The following is an 8,845-nucleotide window of genomic DNA, read 5'->3' as shown; positions in this document are numbered from 1 at the left end:
CCCGAGGACTTTCGGTGGGAGGGGCTGGAATGTTTTGGAGGCTTCCGACCGCCGGGGTGGGAGGGCGCGTAGCCTCCTCCCCCAGGGACGCCCCTCCCCCGTGTCCAAGGAGGATAGTGTCCGAGATCTGGGTCTGGAAGGAGCTCTGAAACCCTTGAAAGCCCCCAGCCCCTCTTTCCAGCCCCGCTGTGCGGTATCCCCACTCCCGCACTCTGTGTGTGATCGGGCCAAACTGGATCGCTTACTCTCGCCGCTCCTAAACCCACGGCCCGGCTGTCAAATCCCCCGGCTTTGCATGTGCCCGCCGGGCTCTCCCTCCCTCCTAGCCCCTCCTGGGCTTGAAGGTGAGGCTTGAGCTCGGGCTCGGGATCTGTCCTCAGCACCAAGCCTGGTTAGCTGGCAGCTTCCTGCCCGCATACTTCATACTGGACAACGCTGTGGCTTTGCTGGGTTTATGAACTTCACGTTTACGTCAACATCTTGTCCTGTCTACCCCGTTAGAATACAAGTTCCTTGTGGGTAACCCACTTGTCTCCCCAGTTCAGCCCAGGGCTTGGCATATGGTAGGCATTTAATAAATGCTTACCTTTTGCTTAATGAAAGGTCATCTGCTGCAAGCTCTCATTTTATATTGAAGATGTCTTAATGTCCAGAGAGGGTAGGCAAGACTGCCCTGCTAACGCATCAGAGCACCCTGAGGGGGAGAACGGGAAGCGGGGTGTGCCAGGCAAGGTGAACCATCACCACCATTACCTTGGCTACCATGTCTCCTACAGCTCAGGAGGACAGCCCAGGAACCTTGGGCCCAAGAGCCTTGGGAATAAATAGCCCCAACAGCCATCATGCAAAGGAGAAATCATAGGAGAGAAGGGGCCCACCTTGGCCACCACCAGCCTCAACAGCTGCTGACCAACTGCTCCAGACCTGGGGAAGCACTGTCATGGTTTTACATCATACTGGGTTACTCTTTCATGGTCTTTGCATGTATTATCTCTTCCACTGATTGACCTAGATATATTTTAACCAAATTGTTGGAATAATTACTGTTTTCTAGCACAGTCTGAGATTAGCTAGGCCTCTTTCCTTCCTACTTTGTTTTCATTATTTCCCTTGAGAGTCTAGGTTTTTTGTTTTTCCAGATGAGTTTTATTATTTTTTCTAGCTCTCTAACATAACCCTTTGGTAATTTGATTGGCGTGGCACTGAATAAATTAATTAATTTAGATAGCATTGTCATTTTTATAAGATTAGCTTGGCCTATCCATGAGCCATTAATACTTTTCCAATTGTTTGTTGTTGTTCAGTCTTATCCTACTCTTTGTGACCCCCATGGGGTTTTCTTGGCAAAGATACCTGATTTGCCATTTCTTTATCCAGCGGATTAAGGCAGAGGTTAAGTGATTTGTCCAGTGTCAGACAGCTAGAGATGGTCTGAGGTCTTCCCAGGTCTTCCTGACTCCAAGCCCTGTACTCTATCCGTTAGGCCACCTAGCTGCTGTCTCCAATTATTTAGGTCTGTTTATTTCTATATAGAGTATTTTGTAGTTGTCTTTATATACTTCCTATGTATATTGTGGTAGGTAGTCTCTGGCATTTTACACATTCTGAAGTTATTTTAAATATCTGCCTGGAGATGAGTGTTATACTTGTGGGAGCTGATAAAGTTACCAAGACAGAGAAAGTCAAATGGGAAAAGACAAGACCCTAGCATAGAATGTTGGGGACAGGCACAATTAGGCAGGTGTTGTGAATCTGGGAAGGAGCAGGTAACCCTTGGAGCAAGCATTAGAGAGGAGACTGAAGGCCTGTTTGTCTGGGGCCCCGGCTTGGGGGCAGCAGGAAAGGCCTTCAGTAGGAGCTGCTGCTGAAAATCAGCCTTGAAGGAGTCTGCAAGTCAGAGGTGAAAAAGAACATTCTAGGCACGGAACTTGGCCAGGAGGCAGAGGCTAACTTCTTGGGGTCTGGAGTAGAGGTATCCCTACTGGTTATTCTTGGTCATTCTTCAAGGGAAAGCCAGGGAGCTCCTCTAGCTAGGCTGCTGAACTCTGGAAAACCTTGGAACTGGACCCTGGGAGTGGGTATGGGGTCTATCAGCAGCATGATTGGCCTTTTCCAGAGCTGAGCTCTCGCCAGTCTTGCCCCTTGTCATTACTTGGAGGATGGACGGGACAACAAGAGTCTACAGAAGAAAGTGCCCCTGCATTTCCCACATGGGTCAAGTTATAGGCTCATCCCTGAAATACGCCCTTTGCTAGATGACATCTCAGAGGACACCCAGCCCCTTAGTCTTACGGATGAGGAAATTGAGGCCCAGGAAGGCAAAGTGATTGACATGATCATAGAATCATGGAACTGGGCCCAGAAGAGTCTTTGAAAATCATCTCATCCAGTCCCCTCATTTCATAGAGGAGGAAACTGAGGCCGGGAGAAAAGGGACATGGGGTGTGTTTCAATTGATAGGATCACAGAATGTAGAGCTGGAATCCCAACTCCTCATCTGTGAAGTCTTAGAGATCTGATCCAATCTCTTCATTTTACAGGTGCAGAAACTGAGGCCCAGAAAGCTTGCATGACAAAGGACCAAAAATTAGAGCTAGATGAGACCTGAGAAACTGGTCCATCAGGTGACCTTGATTCCCCAGAATTCCAAAGCCATCCATCAATATTAAACATCTACTACACACCAGGTACCATGTTAAGCAAAGAGGCAAAAGACAAAAGGACCTCACAGTCTAAAGGGAGAGACAAGATGCAGACAAATACATATGGAACAAGCTCTATACTGGGTAAATAGGAAATGATGGACAGAGGGGAGGCCCTAGGGTTAAGAGGGGAGGGGAAGGCTTCCTGCAGAAGATGGGATTAAAGGAAACCAGAGAGATCAGTAGTTAAAACAAAGGAGGGAGTGTGGTCCAGGCCTAGGGGACAGCCAGGAAAATGACCAGAGCCAAGAGATGGAGGGTCTTCCTCATGGAACAGCCAGTGGGCCAGTCATTGGATGGAAGAATATGTGTTGGAGAGTAAGGAGTAAGAAGACTGAAAAGGACGGAGGAGGCCAGGTCATGGGGGGGCTTTGAATGTCAAGCAGAGGATATTGTTTTTGGCCCTGGAGAACATAGGGAGCCACGGGAGTTTAGAGAAGGGGGTGATGTGGTTGAACCTGCAATTAGGAAAATCCCTTTGGTGGATGAAAGGAGAGTGGATTGGAGTGGAGAGAGCCTTGAGGTGGGCAGAGCCACCCATAGGCTATGGCACTAATCAAGGTGTAAGTGATAAGGGCCTATGCCAAGACAGTGGCAGTCAGAGAAGAGAAGGGAGCATATTCAAGAGAAGATGCAGAAGTGACATTGGCAGGTCATGGCACTATGTTGGATATGGATGGTGACAGATAATGAGGAGTCTAGGATGCTCACTCCTAGATTGTGAGTCTGAGGGCCTGGGAGGATGCTGAGGCCTGCTACCATAATAGAGAAGGTAGGAGGAGGGCAGAGTTTAGGGGGAAGGAGAATGAGTTTTGTTTTGGACATGTTAAATTTATGTCCAAATTTATGTCTGCGGGATATCTAGTTTGAGATGTCTGAGAGGCAGCTGGGGATGTGAGATTGCAGGTCAGCAGCAAGAAAGGTAGATTTGAGAATCATACAAATGGTCATTAAATACATGGGAACTGATGCGATCACCCAGGGAAGTCATCTAAAGGGTGAAGAGAAGAGAGCCCAGGACAGAACTCTGAGGAACAGCTACAATGAAAGGGCGTGAACTGGAGGGGGATCCAGCAAAGGAGAGGGAGAAGAAGTGGTCAGAGAGGGAGGAGGAGAGAGGAGTGTCCTGAAAACCTACAGAGAAGAGAGAATGAAGAGGAGCCAGCCACCAAGAAGAGTCAAAGGTCAAGCAGAAGATTCACAGGACTTGGAGCAAGAAGGGTCTTTTGGCATTATCTCACTCCATGCCTTCTTTTTACAGATGAGGAAGCTGACACCCAAAAGGAGACAGGATTTGCTGAGGGTCATATGGATAAAAATGGCAGAGTCTGAAGGTGAACCCAAGGTCCCCCACTCTGGATCCAGCACTCCTGTTATTTTGTACAAAGCTACTTGGTCTACAAGCCAACGATGTATCACCAGGATCCCAAAGCATTTAGAGCCATACAGGATTGAGCTCTGGGAGGACCTCAGGATCCTCAATTCACAGGCCATCCAATCCAACCCCTCATTTTACAGTAGAGGAAACTGAGTCAGAGGGAAGGGCTTGTCAAAGCCCATATTCACTCACAAAAATCAATAATTCTCATTTCTATAGTATTTTAAGGTTTCTTCACCACTGTGAAGTAGGCTGCCCAATCCAATTTGGGGTAGCATGGTGGAATGAACCAAGGCCTGTCCATGAAGTTGGGAGATATGAACCAGAGGACAAAGCCTGGCACACTGGAATCAGAGGCTCTGGGTTCAAAATCTGACTCGGCCACTTGTTATTGACATGACCATAGGCACTGGGCCTCAGTTTTCCTATCTATAATATGAAGGGGCTCGACTAGATGTCTTCAGAGATCTCTTCCAACTCTAGATCAAGGATCCCAGGATTCAAACCCTGCCTCTAACACAAGCTGAGTGACATCAGGCTTGTCAATGAGCCTCTCAGCCTCAGCTTTCTCAGCTGTGAAATGGAGATGGCCATACTTAACAGTGGCTGCCAAAGGACACTAGAGAGCCCCATACTGGAACCTTCCCAGGTAGCCAGGCCAGTGACCCGTGGATGCAGTGAGGTAAGGAAACAATAAATACAATCAATTACAGAGATGGAAGTGAGTGCAAAGAACGGCTTCAGAAGGAGGAAAAGTGGGCGCTGGAAAATCACAGAGAATTACAGAGAAATGTGGAGGCTCTCCCAGCCCCCTCCATGCCCAGGGGAAGGCGGGGGTGGGTGGAGCTAGATGGCAGGAGGCTTCTGGGCCAGGAGGAGCACTGGTGCCGCCAGCCAGGTCTAGGGAACCTCTGTAAGCTGGACCAGCCTTGGAAGGTCCAATGCCAAGGGTAGACCCTTGGGATCATAGAACCCCAGATTTAGAGCAGAAAGGATCAGAGAGGCACAGGTTTACAGACTTTATCATCAACAGGTTCTTGATTGCCTTGTCTCTTCTTCCTCTTTTTGTTTTTCTTTTACAATATCCTTTATCAGAGGTGATCCTCTGAGAAGGGGGAGGGAGAGGGATCCTGGAAGAAATTCTGGTGGTATGAAAACCCCCAAAAGATACTAATAAAAACTTATTTTAAAAAGAATTGAAAATGAAAAAGGGCTCATGAGAGATGGTGGGTAACAGGAAATGGAGGTGGGTCAGGCAGAGAATAAGGAGGGATAACTATGGACTGTGCTCCTTTGAGATAATGGTGGTGGTGATGATGATGGTGATAGTGATGGTGATGGTGATGGATGGTGATGGTGATGATGGTGATGATGGTGATGGTGATGATGGTGATGATGGTGATGATGGTGATGATGGTGATGGTGATGGTGATGGATGGTGATGGTGATGGTGAAGGTGATGGTGATGATGATGATGATGGTGATGGTGATGGTGATGGTGATGACGATGGTGATAGTGATGGTGATGGTGATGGATGGTGATGGTGATGATGGTGATGATGGTGATGGTGATGATGGTGATGATGGTGATGGTGATGGTGATGGATGGTGATGGTGATGGTGAAGGTGATGGTGATGATGATGATGATGGTGATGGTGATGGTGATGGTGATGACGATGGTGATAGTGATGGTGATGGTGATGATGGTGATGATGGTGATGGTGATGGTGATGATGGTGATGGTGATGGATGGTGATGGTGATGGTGAAGGTGATGGTGATGATGATGATGGTGATGGTGATGGTGTTGATGGTGATGGTGATGGTGATGGTGAAGGTGATGGTGATGACGATGGTGATAGTGATGGTGATGGTGATGATGGTGATGATGGTGATGGTGATGGTGATGATGGTGATGGTGATGGTAAAGGTGATGGTGATGATGGTGATGATGGTGATGGTGATGATGATGGTGATAGTGATGGTGATGGTGATGGATGGTGATGGTGATGGTGAAGGTGATGGTGATGATGATGATGGTGATGGTGATGGTGTTGATGGTGATGGTGATGGTGATGGTGAAGGTGATGGTGATGGTGATGGATGATGGTGTGGTGATGATGGTGATGGTATTTCCTTAGTGTCTAAGGTTTTCAGATCACTTTACATTTATTATCTCATTTGATTCTCAAAACAACCCTGTGACGTAGGTGCTATCATTATTCCTATTTTACAGATGAAGAAACTGACACTATCTGTGTGACTTTGGTTAAGGCCTCATAAAATAAGGGAGTTAACTAGGTGGCCTCTCTGAATCCTTTTAGCACTAAATCCACCGTTCTCTGATCGCATGGGTAGGTGGTGTTTGATCTTCGGAAGCTGGTATGTCTCATACAGGTTCCCCAGGCCTGGCTTGTCCACCTGTATTCCTCATAGCTCAGGAGCCTAATGCCATCTAGCTCCATTCCCTCCTCCCCCAGAAGGGGGCCTTCCACCCCAGAAGAACCCCATGCAAATGTATACTTCAGCCCTCTGGGCATTGCTAGAAGTGACCTTAGAGAACAGTTCAACCCTCTCATTTTACAGATAAAATAATTGAGGCCAAGAGGAGCGAAATGACATGCCTAAGAGCCCATAAATAAGAAATGGTGAAGCCAGATTCAAACTCAGGTCCTTCATGTCCAGTTTGGCCTCAGTCTCCGGAAAGCATAGGCAGGGCATTGTCCTACCTAATCACTCCGTAGCTAACTTTCTCTCTCCCGTCCCTCCTCCCCACTCCAGGGAAAAACAGCAAAATACAATAAGAGTTCACATTTCTCTAGCAGTCTAAGGTTTGTCAGCGCTTTACATGTGTTATCTCATTAGATCTTTCCAACTACACTGCGAGGGAGGCTTTTATCCCCACCTTAGAAGTGAGGAAACCAAGGCTGAGCCAGGTGAAGGGTTTTGCTTGTAAACGTCTGAGTCAGAATTTACACTCAGGTTTTCCTGACTCCAAGCTCAGCACTGTCTCCTACTCTCCCCAATAATGCTCACAAGGTCAGTGTTCCCATCACTGTGTGACTGAGTAGGTCCGTTCCCTTTCCTGGATTTCAGAAATAGAATTCAACATCAGTCTTGCAATACAAAGCCAGCAATCTCAGAGAGCAAAATGGAAGGGAAACTGAAAGATTCTCAGAAAGACCCCTGTACTCCCTGTCAACCATGTTCTTAATTGTTTGTTAAAGAGGGGTGCGCCTTTGCGCTCAAAAGGATCACATTTGGAGACAGGAAATCACAGTCCCTGGGCAAGGGAAGGACAGAGTCGGACCCCAACCCCAAGGCTCTCCCTCCAAATGCAGGACATTCCGAAGCTCCAGCTTCTCCCCAAAATGATCTCAACTGAAGACCTCTGGCCTAGCCCCGCCCCTTCCTGTTGCTAGTGTCCTGCCCCTGGACCTCAGCTCCGGCCTCTGGTCTTTCAGACTCCTGAGACTGGGATCCTAGGGCTTCTGCCCCCCGCTGTCTTCCTGAATTCCCTGCTCTGCAGCTCCTGGCCATCCAGGCCTGGGATTTCCACAGAGAGGCAGGTGGGGGCAGCAAGGGACTGGGGGGGTCAGCTGCAGGGCCATTGTGCCAGACTGAGAGGAGGGTGGGAAGCCCAGGCCTAGATGGCCAGGAGCATATAAATATACATATACACATATATCTAGATACATATCTATCTCTTTACATCTCTCTGTAATCTCATTTGATCCTCACAATGACTCTGGGAGGTAGGTCCTATCCTTCCATAGTTCCAGGCTAGCTGCTACACTCAGGACCCTCTCCTCATCCCTCCAGCCTGGAGCAGCTCAAGCCCCAATAGGACAGAAGCAGTATGGCATCCTAAACAGGAGGGGGTGATATAGCCCAGTGTCAGGTTTGGAGTCAGGATTCTCTGGGCTCAAATCCTGCACCAAACATTTGGCTCTTGGCAAGTCACTGAACCTTTCTCATTCTCAGTAGTTTCAACTGTAAAATGGGGACGATAGTAGGAATAGCACCTACCTCCCAGGGTCGTTGTGAGGATCAAATGAGATTACAGAGAGATGTAAAGAGATAGATATGTATCTAGATATATGTGTATATGTACATTTTTATGCTTTACCATATATAGACATATTATATGTGCATTATTATATGTGGTAGGATTTAGGATTTATACAGGGCCTTAAAGTTAGAAAAATGTTTATATATGTATATATATATGGAATGGCTAGAGATGAGTATAAGATTTTATATCTCTATCTATATAAATATATATATGTATGAGGTGGGGAGATATAGATATATTGATATGTGTATACATCTTACACTTTGCAATCCTGTATAAATCCTAACTAATAAGAATAACCCTAATAAGAATAACCATTATTAACAATAAAAATCATAACTCTTATTAGAGGTACTTTTTCCTTACCACTTAACTGGCTGACCGAGGGACAGTGCTGCCACCTCCTGGCGGCATTAATCCCCAGGATTTAATGGAATAAAGGGCTTGGAATAAATACCTTATTTCATTCACTCTTTTGTAAATTGCAAGTTTAGGGCTTTAAAAACAAAAATCCTGCTATAAACATAATGAAGAGAGAGACAGTGTGTCCTAATGGGTAAGGATAGTTGGCATCAAAGGCAGGAAGACTCAAGGGCCCCCTTTGATCATCTTAGCTTCATGACTGTGGGTGGATCACTTAACCTCTTAGTGCCATAGGTAACTCCCTGGGACTATGAGCTGCGGTACAGG

Source organism: Notamacropus eugenii, chromosome 2 (genome assembly GCF_028372415.1).
Source record: "Notamacropus eugenii isolate mMacEug1 chromosome 2, mMacEug1.pri_v2, whole genome shotgun sequence".
Taxonomy (NCBI): Eukaryota; Metazoa; Chordata; class Mammalia; order Diprotodontia; family Macropodidae; genus Notamacropus; species Notamacropus eugenii.
Note: the sequence above shows the minus strand (reverse complement) of the source record.